Source organism: Netta rufina, assembly GCF_964035555.1.
Source record: "Netta rufina genome assembly, chromosome: 3".
In the NCBI taxonomy this organism is placed as follows: Eukaryota; Metazoa; Chordata; class Aves; order Anseriformes; family Anatidae; genus Netta; species Netta rufina.
The window spans coordinates 90,053,295-90,074,279 of NC_140125.1; the positions used below are offsets into that span (position 1 = coordinate 90,053,295).

General features: G+C 43.0%; 1 protein-coding gene across 9 annotated transcripts in view; it reads left to right on the forward strand.

The window, feature by feature from the left end:
- Positions 1 to 20,985, forward strand: part of LOC311208286 (uncharacterized protein) — a 63,173-nt gene that overhangs the window by 8,526 nt on the left and 33,662 nt on the right. The gene's annotated exons all lie outside the window — the stretch shown is intronic.

Here is a 20,985-nt window from a genome sequence, read left to right on the forward strand (position 1 = left end):
TTCCTTCCCCCCACGCCCTTTGGTAGACCTCCCAGCGGGCTGGAAGGCCCTCCTCATTTTGGCAGCCCCGTGAAGCCGGGCACCTCGCTGAGAGTTTCATAGCTTTCCGTGGTGGCTCTGCAAAGTAGAGGGAGAGTCGATCTCGTGGCTCCGGCGTGGTATATGGATGCCAAGTGCTAGGAATTCCTGGAATGTAGAGTTGTGCAGCACTGATAAAGTTTGCTTTGTTTCCTTAGTGACTTGACCCATTGAGAAAACGTGGTTCCCTAGGAAGCTTTAATAGCTCAAAGTTTGGTCCTGAATAAAGGGGAAGGCCCCGATGTAATGCGGCTTGTTTTCACCTGCTGCCTACAAGATTAATTTTCTTAACCTTAGCACAAAAAAATACAACCCTGAGTTTTGATAGTGATTTATAGAGATCCTTCACACTTATCACTCTGCGTAAATACGCCACAGGCTTCTGCGTGGCAAACAACTGCGGTCTGTTCATAACCTGCTTGGTTTACGGAGCAGTAATTTCATTGGGGGGCGAGAAAGTTTCAAGGCAAAACACCTCCTAATTAGAGCGATATCATCGCTCCGCTTGCACGCTGCGGTTTCGTATGACTTCAGAAAAATAGTTGGGTGATTAATCTTTAATTTTACCCATCATTAACTTAATAAGGAAACTGGAGACAGAACGAAAAACAAACAGCAGAGCTGTACAACCGGGGCATGGCTGTGCCAAACCCTTTCGGCTTTCATTCGGGAAGCGATGCCGGTCGGGGAGCACGTGAGGTGTGGCAGCGCCTGCTTACCTCAGATGGTTTGTAGCATTTCTCCAACATGTTTGAACTTTATTGGAGCCCTTGCAGGGCTTGCTGCACGACTTCCTCCCTCTTCCCCACAATCCCCTCTGGGTTGTTTTGTGTTTTTTTTTAATTTTCTTTTTCCACGATTTTATGTGGAAGCAAGTGCTGCATAAATTCACTTCTAATACCACACAATTCCCTCGCATCCACTTTGCTGCGGGGCAGAAAGCCATCCCAAGCGGTGCGGTGAAATATTCTCGGGATGAGTTTGGGGCTATTTTGGTGTCGGCCGGTCCCTTCAGTCCTTCAGCTGGTAAGTTAGCTTGCTCGGCTGCGTGGTGATGCTGCTTCTGTAACAAGCGTGACAGGACTGCTCTCGTGCCGTGGAGAACAAAACAAACACAACAATGGAAGCAAGTTGCTTTTTTGTCATCTGCCCTTATTGCAATCCTTCCCAGATGTAAAATAGGCAGCGTAATGCTCTGAATGTCGCGCTCGAACAGTAAATATGCCTTGAAAGCGTTTCTCTGGAAGTCGGCCTTGTCTTTGTTTTGTTAGTAAATACTTAGGAAAACAGCCCTGTGCGCGTCTGCGGGTAGCAACACAGCCACAGAAGTCGTAGCAGTCTTAACTAACCTGCTCGGAGGCCTCTGCATGTTCATAATATAAAGTAAACAGCTGAGGAATGTGTATTGCTGTTGACAGTGAGCGACTGTAAACATCCTCGACTGGAAGCTGTGAAGCAGCAGATGGGGCTTTCAGTCGGATGTTTGCAGCTGCCAACTGCCACAGACGTCAAGAAATGTTTGACACCTAAAGCATAGTTGTCTGTTTAAAACTTCTATTCTATTTGGTTTATCACAGACATATGAATTTAGGCCAAACTTTTCTGTGTACGGCTTAATCTTTCTGCTGGTGTCTCTGAATCTCTAGAAGCCATCCCGTTTCTCGTAGGAGCTGTGAGGAGCTAGGAACTGAATAGAAAGTAAAACGGGGATAACTCAGGCTGTATTTTTACCGACAAGCTGAGTTGTAAGTTTTTGGAAGCGAGTTGCCATGCGGCTTGCTTGGCTGTACGTGTTGCTTGGCTCGTTTTCTAGGCTCCGCTGGAGCTCCGAGGTTACCGGATCAGTGCGTGCAAGCAGCATCCCCCTAATAGTTCACTTAGCATTTGAAATCCTAAGCCCTGTAGGAAGCAATCACTTACAGGGCTTTTGGAAACTAGAAATAAGGCCAATTATAGCAACCATGGAAAAAATGATAAAAAATGTTTTGTTTTTTTTTTTTTTCCTGGAAGAGGCCAACCCTGCGAAGCAAGGGGGAGGTCAGGGAGGTTTTGTTTGATCGGGCTCTTGTCTGGCATGTGCTGCAGCATCTCGGTTGTCTGCAGTCCCAGCAGTTCTCCCCCTTCTCCCTTTTCCGCTCATTCTCCTCGCCTCTCCCCTCTCACAAAAGAGGAGGAAGCGCCGAAGGCTGGTTCATACATTTCTAGGAGTCAGTCGAGACGATCTGAAGACTCCGCTCCTGCCAATTAGTTTCACGTCTGGGTGGAGCCCAGAACTTAAATGTGACCCCGGGACTTTAGCTGGAGAGGAGAGTTTGTGGGGCTGGGAAGGTGCTAGGCCACCTCCGGCCTAACAGCGACCGCCGCCGTACCACAAAAAGAGCAGCGAGGTTGTAGCACGTAACTGATGCAGGCTGATACCGAAAGCTCTTGTGTATTCGCTCCTGAGAGAAGATAGGCATCTGGCTGGTATGTATGTTAAATACCTACACCTTTGGTAAAGAGAGTTTTGCTGCTAACTTGTTTTTTCTTGTCCTCAGCATCCTTCTTTTTCAAATATGTGTGCCTGTGCATACAAAAATACAAGGGGGCATTAACACGTCCCTTGAATTTCACAAGATACAGATAACCGAAGACTCTGAAGTTTCTGATTTTTATTTTTTTTAAAGGAGCCCTTATCCTCTCTGGACTCCCATAAAACACTTTGACGTGTCTGCCTAAAGCTCTGTCTGTCTGCAAGGTCGAGAACATTCTGTGTTTGAGGGAACTTCATTCATCCATGCTTTGCAAGCTGCTTTTTGCCATGGATTTGGGTTACATTGCACTTCAGCAGTGCTTGATGACTCCTGCTAGGGATAGCAGTGGACATAATCTTGCACGCTTTGCCATCCGTGGTAATGTTGAAACTCTCCTGACAAGGGATTACAATCTAAAGGCCAGTTACCAAAGTGGAAACCAGATAATGTGGGCAGGGGACAAATGGGAAGAGTGGAAACCCAGGGAAGGACTTAAGGCCTGATCATAGGGAATAGCTGTCTGTGGCCAGGTGACTCTGAGTTGTTAGCTTCATGCAAATGGAGGAAGACAGAGGAGATGTTGCCTTAGCCAGTTATTTTTCTAGCTACATGTATAAATACCCTGAAAGAACACAGTTTGGTAGGATAGTACATGAAAGTGAAGTTAGGACAGACACATTAAGTTTTTTCCTTTTAAGTACAGCAGAGGGAACAGGTTACACAGGCAGAGGTTTCCAGAAGCCTTTTCATAAAAATCTAAGAAACCCTGAAAGACCTGTAGCGAGAGGAAGAAGAGTCCATATCAACACAACATTTGACTTATAAATATTGCTATCTTAGTAACACACTGAGATCAGGGGCCAAGGCAGGTGTCAAAAATGGGGATTACATTTGTTGTAGTAGTAGCGAGAACCTTCTGTGAGTATTGGCACAAAAGTGACGGGGTACTTGACTGAGGAGGAAACGGGACCCAAGGGTAGATTTACAAAGGTTTCAATGAAATTTAAGTGTCAATGACAAGGGAGAAATGGGAATCGCTGAGAACGGTCAGGTTATATTTGTGAGTGATAGGAATGGGTGTTTCTGTTGACGAAACAGGACAGCAGATGAGGTATAGTCCGACAAATACCAAGTTTTTAGGTGTGTCCTTTTGCAACCTTTCCTAGCCCTAAAAGTAGCTTTTTTTGACAATCTGTAGAATTTCTTAAGTGACCTTGTAATGAAACTCACGGCAGTTGGATGCACTTACGAAACACTATCTAGGCAGAGGATTCTTAACATAGTCCCTTCAGCTGGAAAGCTTCCCTATATATTTGGAGAAGAGGATTGAGCAAGAGGAGAGAACTTGCATAGGCAGAGTATTTAATATCAAAAGCATTAAGTACCTCCTGTGAAGATTTGCATATTGATAATATTTGTGCTTTGGCAGGAAATTCCTTCAATACCCATTCTATTACCCTGCTTCCTGAATTACGTGCTGTCTCAAAGTTCAGCGCGTTTCCTCTTTGGAAACCTAACAGTATGTTGGGACCGATTCCTTCAGCCTCTCATCTCGCTGCCTGCACGTGAGGAGTTTTCTTCCAGAAAAACAGCTTCAGACAAGTAGCCTTCTCTTCTGCCAGCCGCTTCTTAAAGCCTGCTACGATTCAACTCGAGAAAAACGCTGGTGTGGTGGTCGGTCCTTAATTTTCTGTCTGCAGAGGAGGCAGTTTTGTGTTACCCTCAGTGCTGCTCACGATGTCGCACCCTGTGCTGGTTGAGGTCACTATTTATGCACTTGGAAGCCAGGCATTTGCTTTCAGGCCCTGCCTTCCAGATCTGGGTAGGTGCAGTCAAGCCCTCTCCACCCCATTATTCAATTAATGGATTTATTCTTAAAAAAGCCATTTCCTTACCCAAACCTGTGTAAAAGCCAAGAGCGGCTCTTGCCTGAACGCTGCTGGTTTTGACTCTTCAGAAGTCCTGTCTGCCGGTGAGGAAGGAGGGAGAGTGGGAAAGCTGAAAAATGCTCCTTACCCATACATACTGTTTATGGAAATCATCTTGAAAATGACAGGGCAGCTGTTGGAAAAGGCACAATCCATCTGCCTACATATGCACTTGTTATGAAGGGAATACAGTTGCTGATGTGAATGGAAGGCTTTCAGGGCTGAGCTGCTGTTCCTACTCAAGCCACATTTGAAACCTTAAATTGTTCAGATATGCGCCTGGACTCTTTGCCTGAAAAATGACAGTGTTTAATAGCCCCACTTCTTAGGGAGTTTTCTTCATTACTGATATGTGAAATAGGCATTATACGTTTGTGCTCAACGTGCTTTTTTTTTGTTTAAAAATCCTGTGAGACAAGATGAACAAATCGTGTCGCTCTGCAAGAAATCTGCATTGGAAGGGAGGAGCTTCTTCAGATGAATAGGGCATATAACTTTTTTTTCCCCTTAAACAGTAATTTACAGACCAAGATGCATGAAATCATTCCTTTTTTTTTTTTTTTTTTTTTGTACTGATATGCAATAACAGAATGGTCTGCATAAAGTTTTTTTGTTTTTTTTTTTTTTCCCCAAAAAAACCTTCAAGCAGTTATTATGAAACAAATAAATGAACAAAGGATATGAGCAGGAGGCCACGTGCCGCGCGGTGGCGTAGCATTTTTCCAGATGATGGCTCGAGGCATCCTTTTAGCTGTGGATGTAAATGTACCTTATTTTATTTCACAATACTTCTCTTGATTTAATATGGAGAACCAGATTTTTGCTCCATTTCAACCTTCCTGTCCCTGGCACTTGTTTTTTCTTGTGAGTAGACTGGAGACGTTTTCAGTAACTTTGTCTTGTGTTACTCCTGAAGATTTTCATATCTGCACACACCCTCCCCACTCCCCCCCAGCTTTGTGTGCCCTTTGATTTAATACATGCCTCCTCTGATAATGCAGAGCAAAGCAAATGAGCTCCAGAGCTTCGGCCTAGCAAGGCAAGAGTATTGAAGGGAAGAAGTTTTGAAGTGCTCAGAGCTTTTTGCCATCTCTTCTGGGCATCCAAGTGTACTTCACTCAATAGCTGGTCTGTCAGTGCCTGCCTGTGCTCTTCATTGCCCTCCTGGTTTTATTCTTGCCTTCTATAAGGGCTTGCTCTCAGATCTTTTCTTACTTTGCTTTGACCACTTCACTCATCTCTTTGCCTTCCTTAGCGGATTCACCTTTATTCATTAAATACAACTTAAGCTGCTTTTTTTTTTTTGTCTTCAAGGCTGTCACAGCCTATGTATTTATTAACTCCCACATACAATTGTCCTGTAATGCTGTTCTCCATTATTGGCTTGAAAATTTTCTACCCATTTTCAAACTTTTCTGCTCAATTTCACAATAAAAGGTTAATCAGTCAACACCTTTCTAACTACTTTTTTTTTTTTTTTGTAGTAAAAGCCTTGGGAATAGTTTGTGCGCTCATCTATAAGCTACAGGCTTAGATATCTTCTTACAGGGATTTTTATATTACTGTTTTTTCTTGCCCTCATCACTCTCAAAGTACACAGAAGGTAGGATTAGTGTTTTCATATTGCATCGTTGATTTTGCTGGGTTGATCGCTGTGTTTCTGACGTGTGCTGCCATTTCTGAGGAAGCTGCCTGCTTTATCCTGTGCAGGATGATGAATACATTTCTTTACCCTCAATAAATGTTTTTGCCATTCAGTATAGGAACGTGCTTATCATTTATGTTCCTTTATGTATTTTTATACATACATATATATGATCAAAACTAATTTGTATTAAGGAATTCTGAAATACAAGGCTGGTATACTCTGACTTCTTTTATTTATGTCCATGTGTGCAGGCATGCACACACCAGCAACTCCAGAGATAACATGATATGACTTGAGAAAGAGGGGAAGACGGAGGCAAAGGGGGCTGTGCAGACAGCTCGGTTCTCTTTCCATCAGTTGCTTAGATGGAAAGCAGAGCTCTGTGCTAAGCAGAGTAATCAGCCCTGTGTTCTAGAGTTTCTTAATGCAATTAGTTCCAAGCACTCTAGCTGTTTTTCTGCATGACGTTATCCCTTGGAATATACGCTCATCTGAAACTCTTGAAAATTATTCATTTAAAAAAATGAAAAAGCAGAATATCCAGTCTGTTTACACTACGAACAAATGCTACTGTTCTTTTAGAGCAAGGCTCTTATTAGCATGCCATCAATTTAATATAGAGAGGCTGGAATGAACCATGAAGTCCCTCAGTGTGGATTGTGGCAAGCTATGTACTCTTAAAGCCTTTCTGCATCTCTGGTGCGACTCTGCGATTCATAGCGGTGATTAATGCTATAGCTATAAGTGCTCATCATCAACATCCTGAAATGTTTTCAAAACATATGGAGTAGTTTTTAAAAGCTTAAACTAAACAGCAGTGAAATAGCTGCAAGCCTACATAAGGCATATTTGTAACAGTGCTTACTATCTCCTTGAAATTATATGTTATGGGAGGGGGTTGAGTCTTTTTTTTTTTTTTTTTTTTTTCTTACAAATAGTGATGTCCCTCGAGACACTGCAGCCAGTAATTACTACTTGTGGGTAATGCAAGGGAAGGAAGATGGATCACGAAGGTACAGCCAGCCCTGTTTGGGGAAGGATAATGCAGGTAGCATAAATGCCAGCTCCTGTGTGAGCTCACAAATCCAGCTCTGGTCCTGGTCTTACAGCACAAGAGCCTCGTGCTCCCCCAGCTTGGAGCAGCAGGGAGAAAAATACAAGGTAACTCCACTTGCTCTGCAAGGCTGGCACAGAGTGCTGCCTGACAAACCACGTTAAACCTTCTCTAGCTCTTCATAGAGCTGCTTCACACACACAGCAGCAGCAGCATCCCAAATATTTTCCAGGAACAGGCCAGACTCTCGTGAAATGGCTGTGTATGTTCTGCAGGCCTCGCTATGTTTGGCCCGGCGCAGTGACACTGCAGATCTGTGGCTTTTTGAGCAAAGGTGACCCTCAGAATGGTATAGCAGCCATCTGGCAGGTCACATAAGTACAGGTATCTGAGGATTGGCAAAGGACGTCAAAAACGGTAGCTTTCTTATTTTCTGAGCACTTAAGCTCCTATACAAACAGGAATGAAACATTCTGAATATAAACATGCTGTTGACTTAACATGAAAAACGCTGGAAATGCAGCTTCTCTGTCCCACGGTGTGTTTGTGTTGTTACCCTAACCTTTGAATGTGCTGTGAGAGTCTGATTGTTTATGAAAGCTGCTAGGAAATAGTTGTGAAAAGGGCTTGTGCTGCTGAACTTCCTACAGCTGTGCTGGAGTTGAACACGGCTGAGCTGCACCACTTGAGGCTTGGCTTAACCGAGAAGGAGATGCCCTTTCATGTGGCAATTTATGATTAATTCTAGATATATATTTAGGAAGGGGTTGAATTGTCCCCAGTTGCCATGCTTATTCTTCTCCTTTATCTTTAAAATCGGTCTAGGATAACTAGCTCGGATGTGGGTACCTTGGCTTAGAAGTCCGTATGGGGTTAGATGAATACAATCTTTTCCTCTTGAAGGAGGATATTCAAAAGGTAAAAAACTTTTGAACCACACGAGGTGAGAGATGAAATGTGAACAGGAAAAAGCGGAGCGCTTTGGAACAGCTTATGAAAATCTTACTAGCTGCTGAAGAATCCACAATCAAGGGAGATATCAAAGACAAAATGGCTCAGAAGAGAGGCAGGAACTGCTATTAAAAATACTCTTTCCCTTCCTCCTGCCACCAGAAATCCCTAAATAGATAACTGTCAGATGTTATTCCATGAATATAAATGAGCAGATAATGAAGCAACGTATAAAATTAGTAAAGTGGGGAAAAAAAAAAAAGGCATGGGTGGAGGCAGGACGGCCGGACACTTAGAGAAAGTAAGATTTTCTTAGGGGAAAAAAGGAGCTTTAATGCTGGTGCTCTGTGACCAGGTACAATCATAAAGACACAGTTACTCAATAGATTCATCAGGTGTATGCTTAAAACGCTAGATTTTAGTCAGATTGATGTTGGTGTCATTCTTTCCACTTTAGCAAGCTAGGAGGATGTGTAACAGCCATTAAAATACGACGTAAACTAGAAGATGCAAATAATGTGTACCAAGGAGTTAAAGAAGAGTAACATGAGAAACTCTGTGGAGCACTAATGTAAAATTAAGAGCACTCGGGATTACAGATTGAACCTAGTTTGTGCCAGTACTGGGCAAGCAGTGTGTGACTGTTTTATAGGCTGTCAGCTTGATGTGTATTTTGGGAAGAAGTACTGAAGCAGGACTGGGACCAAGTCATGTAAGTATAGTAAATCAGTGTGAAATGCTGGGAAATGGGACTCATCTCCTGTGTTGTCCTTTTATTTCTTTATAAGGCAGGCAGATTAGTAGTCTCGTGTAAATACTAGCCTTTATGATGGATTTCAAGATTGCGATTTGTCAACCCAAAAATCCCGAGGGAAAAAATTGAAATAGTAAAAAGTGTAGAAACCCAGCGTCAGTGGGATTAAACATTGCTCAACAGATTTAAAGCTCTGACTGCCAGTGGAGAATCATCATTGTGTAGTATGTTTCCCCAAGGTGCAGAGAGCTAAACACTGGGGTATTTTTTGGTTTTTGTTTGTTCTGTTTTGTGTTTTTTTTTTTTAACCATCTCTTGTGTTAATTTTTTTTGTGGTTTTGGTATGGTGATTTTTTTTTTTCTTGCAGGGTGGGGTAGGGAAAGATGAGTTACTCGTTAGAAGATAGAGAAGACCAGAAGCAGGTACACTAACTATTGGAAAGGTACAGTGAAGATAGGAAGATGTCACGTAGCAGCCTGTGTACACCTTGTAGGAAGCACGCTGGTAGCACTCATCTTGAATGCAACCAAAATACACGAGCATCTAGAAATCAGAAATTTAGGTTACGATTATACTTTATTTTTCTGTTTGTTTGCGAAAAACGCCGTGTAGGTGCCTCCTGGATAATCGGTTCAAGAGCTGTTGTAGGCCTTTTTTAAAGGCAGGAGAGAGTTACGTGAAATGCTCCCCTTCAAGGGTGACTGCATTATAACAGCGAGGATTTAGAAGGGAAGAACGACACTGTGTAAGCCTGGGTGTTATTTAGTACTTTTTTTCCCAACAGTACATGCTTTGAGGATAGCTGGGCCGTGGCTGTGCCCTAGCGTGTAGCTTCTGTATTGGAAAAGGGAAAGCAAGACTGCTGGTCGATTGCAAGGTACTGTCATGTTAGGAGGTAGAGGAGCAGTGGGAGGCCTGAAAAAGGAATGTCTTGCTCAGCAAGAAATTAAAAATGAGGGGAGGCGAGCTGAAATTAAGGAGCAGACAAGCATGGGTGAAACAGGGCTATAAAACTGAAAATGGGCGCTGTGAATCACGCTTTGGAAACGCTTTGATATTTTTTGTTCGGGGTTTTGAGCTGAGCAGTTGAGCATTACCCTGCCAGGCGAAATATGTCGTCGCTGTACCTCTGAAGCATCTGATCAAAAGCATTCTTGCATGCCTGAGTGACAGGGTGGAAATAGAGCATTGACCAGCGCTGTGGGGAGCGAGGGTGGGGACAGTGTTTTCAAGAGACTGGCCTTTAACTAAAGGTGTCCTGAAGGAGTGGAACTTCATCTTTTTGAAAGGATGAATATCTAATGTTGTCCGAAAATCAGGCCTTTAGGATATGTGTCCGTGCAGCCAGCAAAGGATGCTGGCCTGCAAAATGCAGTTGTGCTCTGTGATTCCTAAAGAGGATCTTCAAGGTCATTGCATGGCTTCTGCTGGATAGGATTTTTTTTTTTAAAGGAGTAAAACTTGGCTATATAAAAATAGCACATCAGAAGTGTTGTTTGAGAGTTCATGGAGTTGTCTGGTCTCAAAGCTGAAGTAGCTGAGCTATAGATTACTTCTAGTGCGTCAACATGCAACACAACTATGAGCTGGGGTTAACAGATCACATTCCTAAGTCAAACTGTCTCTGATTCATCTTCAAGCGTTGTTCCAGATCTTCAAAGGAAGCCAGATTCTCTACAGCAACAAATGTTTCTACTTCTCCAAGCTTACTGAACAAGTAAATAAGTCCAGCGAAATCCAAATGCAATTTGGCAAGCCAGAATACTGCTGGAAATGCTTGCCAGAATTGCCTTGGCAAAAGCTCTTCTCTGTTTTCAGTAGATTTGGAATGAAATCAGACAAGATCTCAGCTCGCTCTCCATGGAAACCTAGTGACGGCCTTAAATATTCCTACTACTGGGTGCATTGTGTGCGAGGAGTGTAGCTGCAGGAGCGCGCCGTGCAGGGTGGTTTCCTTGTACACCACCCCTCGTCTGTGAGCTGTGAGAACTGGGTTATAGCTACATCAGTGGCATCATTCACATGCTTGTTAAATAAATGGGAAAGAACAACCACGTGTGCTTGTAAACTTTACAGCTGTGGGACAACGCTTGCTCCGGTGTTCAGAAGTCGGTCGTTGTTCTGCTTAAATCCGAGCCGATTTCTGTAGGCAGAATGCGCTCAGGAGGGATTCTGGGTTAACAGCTGGCAGATTGATGATCTCCTATTAGAAACATATCCCAGGAGATGGAAGAACCAAAGAATAATGCAGAGAAGTATGTATTAATAGCATCCGATGCATTTTTTTCTTCAAATTTCCTGCAGTGCTAATAGCACGGAGAGAGATGAAACGCTACCGTTTCGGCACTATGCTAGCAGCACAAGGCATATGGTTTGGGGGCATTGTTTAAGCTTCCTAGGTATTTGTGGTGGTAAGAAACTTCAGGGGAATGGAAAATAGCATTTTTACATGTTGTTCCAACAGTAAGCAGGTGAAGAAAGAGTAATAGGTGATGGCGATCAATAATAGAAGTGGGGACGGAGAGGGGAATGAGTAAATTGCAGTCTAAAGAGAGCAGGAAAACTACCATGAACCTTGAAATCTCTTGTAGGTCCTTTTTCTACTTCTATTTAGTTTTTAATTTTGTATCACAAAGTAGGATGGTGCAAGATGCTGGTGTGGCCAGTAAGGATGGGTAAGATGGATGCTCTTCAAATACACTGTACGTGTAAGATGCAGGTCCCAAAAATTAGACAGCATCTCCCTCTGGAGGTCTTTAAAGGCATCTGTCTGCTCAGGGAACTTGGTACTTAATTTAGGAAGACAGCATTGCTAAGTACCTAAACCTTGGAGTTGTCCTGGATAATCCAGTGACAACTTCACTGCCCTGCGTGTTCAATCAAAGCAGAATATATGGGAGGACCAAACTGGTCATTGACTGAATAGGAAAACTAACCCAGGCCGTATCAGGAGGTTTTATGTACTTATTTTTGCATTTATTTTATGCATTTATTTTTTTTTAAAGAAAAGTTGATTGAGGAAATTGATGCAGGCAGGCTGTATAGAAGACTTTGGCCAAAAGGTCACAGTCTGATCATTTGGCAAAGTGGGTTATGCATCTAGGCAAGCGAGTACATGTGGCTGCTGCTTCAGATGACTGGACCCTAAAGAAATGACTGCAAAGGCCAAAATGGATTGAAATATTTTAGCTGATACAACAACAGCGAACACCAGTGAGTAGACTACTGTGTAAGTGATTGTTTGCTGTCAATTGACAAAAGAATAAGAGGTTCATTCCACTCACGAGTGATGCAGAAAATAGGTTTTCTACTCCTGCACCAAGTTTCTGTGCTCTCTTCATAGCTGGTGAAGATGTAGGCAATACAGTCAGTAAGGTCTAGACAGCAATTCAGCTGAGCATCCCTCAGGGGCTTAGGACACCTCGTGCCAAGCAGGATCTCCGGACTGTTGGTAGGAACTGCTGATGGATACAACCTGGGACCTGCAGGGATTACAAAAGAAGTTATTGGAATTGAGGTGGGACATCCCAGGGTGTTCAAAGTGGTAGCAGACGCCTGTGTCTTGGTACGTGATAAATGTCCAAAGTGTCTGCTGTAGGATGAAATGAATCTTTCTGTAGGCTTCCTTGATTGTAGTAGAAGTTTATATGGCTTTATATGGTTTAGGTGTCTTGAGTTGAATCTTACCTTAAATGTCTTTTTCTCGTTCTTCTTTAAGTAGCCAGGCGTACTTGTCTGGGTAGAAAACTGAAGAAGAATTGGGATTTGCACAACAGTGTATTTTTAATAGGTCAATGCAATGTTACATAGTTGTCGAGTGCTGACAGTATTTAAAGATAATCTGGCATTTAATTCCCTGAATGAGTCTTTTTCCTTGAGTAAGTCTCAGGATTTAGTAGCTCTCTCGTCCCTCCTGTCTGCTGACTGATCCCCACGGATGCGTTTCCCTGGATGTATGCAGAGCATGGGGGAGCTCTGTGAAGTTGCAAACCCTGGGTTTGTCCTCCACCACCTGACAGCCCAAAGACTGAAGGGTTTCAATTTCAAGATGGATCAAGTGGAGCATATTGGAAACCTGTAAACAAGAAGTCTGATCTCCCCTCTTTTTTCCCCTTAAGTCTGCACCATAGCAACTATCTGCGTGGAAGGATTTTATGTCTTCTACGAGGAAATCCGTAAAGAAGCCTTGTTCTTTTGTTCGTTTCTCTTACAAAGATGTATTTATATGTGGTCTTGGAAAGTTGGATGTTGCGTTCATGGGAGGAACCAATCGCAGATACCAGCTTAAAGACTTATTTTTTCCTGTTGTGCTTCCTTCCCTGTTGATGTGTACAGAGTTGAGAATCTTATTGTAAAGGAGCCGTGAACTCATACTGAAAATAACGTGCAGGTCTTCTGATCCAAGCATTTTTTCTCCTTGATAGGAAGTTGTGCAGGTTTTCCACATCTTACCTAAACGGAATGAAACCGGGAGCTTTAAGAAAAGAAGAATGTAAATGTTTCAGCACAGAGTTTGAATAATTAAAGTTTGGAACTGAACTTGTTTTAGCCTGAGGCATCGTGCAGTTGTTGCTTCTGAGGACAGCCTCACTTCAGAGCGACCTGTATCCTTTGTCAACATGGCCGGTTTAAAATGGCTTCAGCCCCCAGTTCATCAAGCAGAAGTGTGCTGGGGGGGAAGAAGGGGCAATTGGTTCTCATTAGGATAGATGCAAAAAAGCTGGAAGTGAAAAATAAAGGCATGGAAAACATCTTCCTTGCAGTAGTGTCAGCTGGACCCAGATCTAAGCATGTGCACCACTTCTGTGTGTGGTTATACGTGTTTTTTCCATCTCCAGCTGCCTGTTTGGTATTCATGAAGGTGCTTGCACTGTGGGTCTGAAGCTCACATATTCCTGTCTGGGTACTCACCTTCAGGTGCACGTGGTTTGCCTTGGTTCAGAAGTGCTTGGTCTTCTCTTCTCTCAGCTTCAGTAGCTAAATGTACTCATTCATCTTAGTTAAAATAGATTTAAAATGTTTGTAGGAGAATTGTACCTGGTGCTTGGAAGTCCCTCGGACTTCTGGCACTTGCTGTCTGGTGTCTTGGGAGATGGGTGACTGTACTTTGCCACATCATCGTCAGTGCTTCTCTGACAGGAGGAAGCTTTCTAAACAGGTGGCAGACTACACTTGCTAGGTGTGTTGAGTTACAGAGGTGTTATACACAAAGATACTTTCTCCTCCATAAAATCTGTAGAAGCAGCAAATCCTCCTAACTCCAGACTGTCTGCTGCTTCAGATGCTGGTCAATAGCTCATAATAAAACTTGTATAGTTCAACTTCTAATGTATGGAAATGGTATTTTTGCTTTAAAAGTAAGGAATTTGTAACTTTCTGAAGATGTTCCGGGGCTGCGGCAAATCTGTTCTGTTGTGTGAAGTATGTGAGTGGAAACAGCATGTGCTAAAAATTGCGTCATGAACTAAAGCGGGGTTGTGACATACATCGTGCATTGAGAAATAGTTTGCATTGGATTCCAGTTCCTTGCTGTAAAGGACATCTGAGGGTATAAATCGTGTCGATTTCATTGTAAGCAATAAATCAGTTTTAATTGCGTTTTGCCAACTTTTTGCCTTTTGTTGCTAGTTTTTTTTGCTTTAATTGGCTGCAACCAGTTTTCTTCTTGTAAGAAAGAACTGTCAGCTGGTGGAAATTTCTTTGAGCTGACCAAAAAAGTAACTAATGTGCAATTAATGCAGTAATTCTTGTATGCTGATATATGTTTTCTTCTGCTATGATTTGTTTCAGCTCTCATTTTCAGTTTCCAGTCACCTTAAAATGAATATTAATACAATATTTACATTTTGGAAGACAGGGTATGTATTTTCAAATCTTGTCTGGGAGATTACTTTTGCTGTAAATGTTGCTGATTTAATTAATTTTCTACCTTTTTAAAGAATACAAAGATGTGATAGGAAACTGAACATTGTTCAGTCTTCTGTTTCACATTTATCATATTCAAAATAGAGGGTCTTATTGTTTTAAAAATTAAAATCCGAACCTAATCTAACTTTCAACTTCATCTGCAGTTCCTGTTTTAGCATCCCTTGACCTTACCGCTGTGTTGGTGGGAGGTGTCACGTTGCTGGGCTCTCAAACCAAGTTTCCTGGCACCGGAATGAGCGGCACCGGGACAGATTTTCTATTATGAAGAGGGTGTATATGTTATCCTGCTTCTTAAATTTGTTTTTTTGACCTCTGCTGAAATGGCTAACGGGTACAACACAATTGTTTTTGGTGCTGTTCTGCAGCAGCTTCGGTGCAGCTTGTGATGCCTGCCTGGGCTGCGAGCAGCCAAGTGTCAGTAGCTGCAACCCAAAAGAGAGAACAGGGTATTTCTAGCTGGAAATGTGTGTCAGGATAGGTGAGAAAGTAGGCATCACTGCTTTTTCATCTCACCACAAGGCAAATACAGGCTCTCCAGTTATTTTGTGTGACCTCCTAGCAAACAGCCCATGTGGCCCTTGCTTTCTGGTTTGTGCTCAGTGCATAGGCTAAAACTGGGATATTGCTGAACCCCGTGTAATGCTCCAGTTCTTCAGATAAGATCCATAGATTTTCAGTGCTGGTCAAAAATATCTCCAGAAAGGAAGTGCCCGAGCTGCTCACATCCCTTTCTTCTCCCTGTAATACTTGGCAGGCTTTCACTGAGCTTGGTCAGGAAGTTAATATGGTGTGGTAGTTGGAGAGGTCACTTCCATCGAGCAATCTGAAACACTAGCTGCTTGCTCTCATCTTCAGCCAGGAAGGCCGCAGAGAGGACTGTAGGCAGTCACTTGAGTTTTATGTTTAATTTTTTTTTTCCCTTTGGTGCTTCTAAGATTTCCTGGTGTTGTAAGAACTCGGAAAAGCAAACTAAGCTTTCCTCCACTGGATGGCTGGGTCTAGAAGGGATTTGCTGTGAATAGCTTTTTCTGAGAAGCAGCCCACTAAGTTTTTGCACCAGGGTGAAGCTGAGCTATGGAGGTGAGTGGCACCAGTCCAGGTTAACACGGTGATTCCCGGCCCTGACTAGGGCAACAGGATGCAATTTAGCAGCCCCTATGCTGGAGGAGGCATGGAAATTTTTAAAAATATTTCCATTGCCAGGCCATTAACTTATGAAAAATCTTATGCCAGGGCCTGTCTCTGCCCTTATCTTCTGCTGCTGACCCTCGAGTTTCTCCCTTTCAGCTGCTCAGATGCACCCTGAAGGCCTGTGCTGCCTGAGCAGCAGCTGGGGCTGCCACAGGCATCAGCTGCGTCACAGCACTGGGGGAGAGGGAGAAATAACAGCAACCGTGATGTGTATTTCTCATATGCCTGCTTGCCTCCTATTGTAAGTTGACCTTATGATGTTATAAGTTTGAATCGTAGGCAAAATGCATGCTGAGAGCAGCCTTCTGCTCCTTCCCTGGGTTAGTAGCTAAGAGACTGCAAACACTTCAATTACCAAGCGGACTGACTGGGTTTTCCAAAAGTTATAATTCTCATGAACTCTGTGAAGCTAGGAGTTTATATTTATATATCCTACTCCTGGATTATAGTTGTCTGTATTTATTTGTATAAGCATGGGGTACAGCATGTACTATTTGATGTACTATTTTTGATGCTCGCTGTATTGTTCCACTTCCTTCAAATAAATAAAATTAAAAATAGGCTAATATTTCACAGCACGTTGAGTGGTGAAAGGTCGATGCTAATTAAGTATCATTGTCAAAGTGCGTGTATGGAGACCTACAGGTGACACCGAATCTTTGTCAAATAAATACTTCAGCTACCCCTGTCTTTAGTTTGCCCAAACTTAGTGAAAATACTGTTTCAGCATTAAAAAAAAAAATAAAAACTAAAATCCCCAAACCACAGTGATAAAGCATTCCTTTATTTTATACTGGCACTACTTGGGCCTTGCATTTGTCTGTGTGTAAGGCAGCAAGAGGAGGAGAGGTGGGGATGGAAATAAAGAACTGTTGCTAAATTGGTACCTTTCAGTTCCTTTGTTCAGCATAAGATTTACTTTAACCACAGTAAAATAGATGTGGTTTTTAAAGAAGCCGCTGTTTGAAATGACTAAAAATGCATCAACATTTGACTAATGCACAATTTACTGCTTTTTCATGGAAATTTTTTTCTCTTTTGCTTCAAACTTTTTTGTTGCACGGTATCAGAAACTCTATCGGTGGCAGTGCCGTTTGTGTAAACACCGTCCGCGGGCTGGCTCCAGGGCTGTGTTTGTTCAGAGAGCTAGCCGGGAGACTCCCTTCCAACAGAGGAAATGGGCTGATGCGTACGAGCTCTCACTCGGGATTGTTCACATCCCCAGAAGCTGTATCCTCTGCAGGAAAAAACGGGCTTGGACCCGTGCCACGGCGTGGCCGCGATGTTAATGAGTGGGAGAAGCCATGTGTTCATCGCCTGCCACAGCAGCAAGCTGCTGATTCGGGGAAGGGGTGAGGAAACAAAAAGTGAGCTTGGATGAAATAGAAATGTGGCACTTAATCCTCTTCTAATGGCACGCGGCGTGCCCAGTGTTGTGTTGCAGGCGGTGGGGTGAGGGACGCGGAGCTATTGAGCGTACCTGAAATCTATGCGGCGGGAAGACCCAGATCAAATGGGATCTGGATCCAAGCCTCATTGCAAGCACGTTGCCGTTGCCAAACAGAAACCTCAGCTGGGTTTCTGTAGAACTGAAGCCCTGCTTGTTTTCATCTCGCAGCAACTGTTGTTTAATACAGATGAGCAACTTGATCTTCTTGGGTTGCGCACATACCATAGTGATGAGCCTCACCGAAATACTAATAAAGTTTTAAACCTACAGCCTGCTTAGGAGAATATAAAATAAGTCCAGGTGAGTTTTGCTACCATCCTTCTCTTAAAGTAGGGAGTTGAAATCCTTTTCTCAGTTTAAGGGTTGCTGCCTCAAACAATACCTATTGCTGCTCTTAACTTTCATTGGTCTTACTAGTTTGGCAGCCCAGGCCTAAAATGAGAGTTGCTTTTACTGCCAAGTTGAATGATTTCATAAGCAGTCAGCTTGGTGTTAAACGTGACCATCCCTGGGAGGATTTTGGGCACAGGGTGGTCTCTGCGAGCTCCCTGCTGTGGCCATGGGTGGCAGCGGCAGGGTGATGGCGGTGGGCCCAGTGCTCCCGGGGTGCCAGAGGCCTCTCGCACCAGGGCTGGGAAAGGAGGCTCTGGAGCTCTACCTCGCACTTCTGTTCAGATGCAGGGTTGAGGAAAAGCACAAATGCAGCTTGATAGAAACTAACATGGGGGGTAGAGGCTGGCATCGTGTGATGCCTGGAGGTGGAGGAGGGGGAAAGATGAGCGTGGACCATGACAGGCCTAGACCGTGGCGGTAGCTGCTGTTTGGTTCAGTGAGAAGGGGTAGCTGTAAGAGGATATAAAGGACACTTCTCAGTGACTTCTCTGGCTGTTTTTACTGGCGGGAGCTTTCTGAATGTATAACATTCACAGCAAGACTTTTGCCTTTCCTGAATTCAGAGCATATTGCGTAAAAGTGAATCTGGAAGAGGAAGAGACCCTGGATGAGACAAATGTCAGGAGCAGCTGAAAGGGCTGCAACTGAGCTTTTGATCGTAAGGAATCTGCAAGACTGGGTGGTTGGCTGGGTCTGTAGAGTTTCTGTACTAATGAGGTGTTTGAGTTGGCAGGCCTGCTTTTCTCGAGCAGTGATGCAGAGATGAAGAAAGATTTCGTATGTACAGAGAGACAGATTTGGAGTAGAGGCGCTTCTCTGGACCGTGTTCACAAAGGTGGCAATTTTTTTTCTTTAATTGCAAAGTAGATTACCCAAAGACCAGATGTCCAGATGGCCTTTTCAGGATCTCCACTTTAAAAACAAGTGGAAGGCCTTCTGATAGGGAAGAAGGAGAAGACTATGTATGTATAAAGCGGGCTAGGTCTGGGCTATCAAAGAAAGGATGATTGACAGCTCAAAATGTGTAGGGATGGAATAGTGCAAATATCTCTGCCCTTGGCAAGAACACTACAAACTGAGCTAACCAAAAGATCTAGGATGGAAATAGAAAAGTGGAACTTGAGGCAACTACTGTGCTTAGAGATTAAATGAAAATCCGGGAAGTGAATGAAGAGCTGAGGAGATTGAAGGATTTAAAGTGTAGGAAAAACAGCCGAAGCATAGGAATTCCCTAATAATGGTAAATGTGTAGTTGGCTCTAAAACTTGCTTGTGAATCCTTAAAAAAGGGATATAATAAAAACCAAATCTATTTTAGCATGGCTACAGTAACCATAAGTGTTAATAATAAGAACAGTTTTTGCTGTTCTTATTCAACAAAATTCAGAGCAAAATTCAACATTTACTCTGTGAATTTTAGTAGCAGTCTTGAAGGGTCAGTTCTTCTTGGCCCTGTTGGTGTAAGTCTCTCAAGCGTTGTGCCAAACCTCAGCTCTGGGTTTTATGAATCTACTTGGCCACATAAAAATGACAAAATTTCAGGTTGGCAATCTCTCCTCTCAAAAGCATCTTTATCTTGAACTTTTTTTTTTGGTAGAGGGGAAAAAAAAATGCATCCATCATACTCCATCTGCTCTGTCATGCAAATACTGCCTTGTCACTACTGAAAGGCCAGCCTGTCTCAAAGCCTCACAGACTGAATGCCATTTGCTGCAGTTCATTCAATAGCAGAGCTAGCTGCCTGTGGGTGTAGAGAAATTGAGTTAGAGGCTAGCTGAGCGTGCTTTAGGTAGTGCAGAGGGCAGCGCCTTTGCTCAAAGGAGAACATTTCATTTAAAGATAAATCTGTAAACGTGTAAGAAATGAAGTTGCACCAAATAGTAACTGTACGTTTCTCTCTACCCAAATTTTGCTGCTGATGTGACATCTTAAGTAATTTTTAAGTGCCGCTTTGCAGTTTTGCTGTTACCCAAGCTGAAAATCCTTTTTACCTTCTTAAACGTTCGGGTTTTAAAAGACGTTAGATCTTCTGGGGAAAAGGGCCAGCTCTTCTGTTATTCTGGCATAGTGTGAAGGCTGGCTGTTGAGTCATGTACTCTTGGTGCTGGTAATGTTCTTGATATTTCCTGAAGAAAAAGTGGCTGGAACAGCATTTGTCACCTGAGCATATCAGAGTGGGAATGGGCTCAGTGTAAAACTGAGGCTTTTTTTTTTTTTTTTCAGTTTTGATTGGGGGGGATGTCTTGTAGAAGAACAAGTGTTTACTTGTAGAGAATTTGAGGGAGAGAGGTTAACAGAGAAACTATGAGCCTCAAGGGTCTTTGTTACAATTGGAGCCAAGACTCGTGAATTAAAAATTCCAGTTTAGAGAGTACACATAAATTACCTCTTGTTTTAACCTGACAAAGACTTGCAGTTGTACGGAACAAAATGGGAATTGTGCAAAGGTTTTCTGATGAAACTCAAAAGCAAGGTGAAACTTGCTTGTAGGTTTTGTATTTAATTAAGCACTTAGTCAGGTTTGCAACAGACCTTGCCTACCCTCCGAAGTCCGTGATCAGACTGCTCAGAGAGGAGCTACAGAGCTCATCTGAATTGGGGAGGTTCCAGAGCTTAGTTTAGGTACGAAAATAGAGGTGTTCTTTGGGTATTGCATGTCAAGTAGTTTGGGGGCTTTCTGTGAAGCAGTTTACTTCAAATTCAGTTCTGGGGGGGATGCTTCTGCTGCTCTGCTTCCAGGTAGGTTCTTTGCCTTCCCATCAGAATTTTATGAGGTAAACCCTACAGAAAGCTGTCCGCCTTTGTGACTTTTATTTTTTCCTTATTAACATCCAGATTGTACATCTATGTTAAGAAAACGTAACTGCTCCAAGAAAGCTTTGTCATGTGTGTATTTCTGCAGCTCCTCTAACTTTATTCAACTTACAAAACCATACAAAAGAAAGCAAAGAGGGAGGTAGACTTAAAAGTTTCAGTTGAAACAACAGAGTTTTGTTAAAGCCACTGAGTCATGACAGATTTTTCACTGAATTCTCTGCCTAGCCGTCAATCTGAAAAGTTAATTTTCTGTTATTTTTGTAACATAATTTCCTTTAAT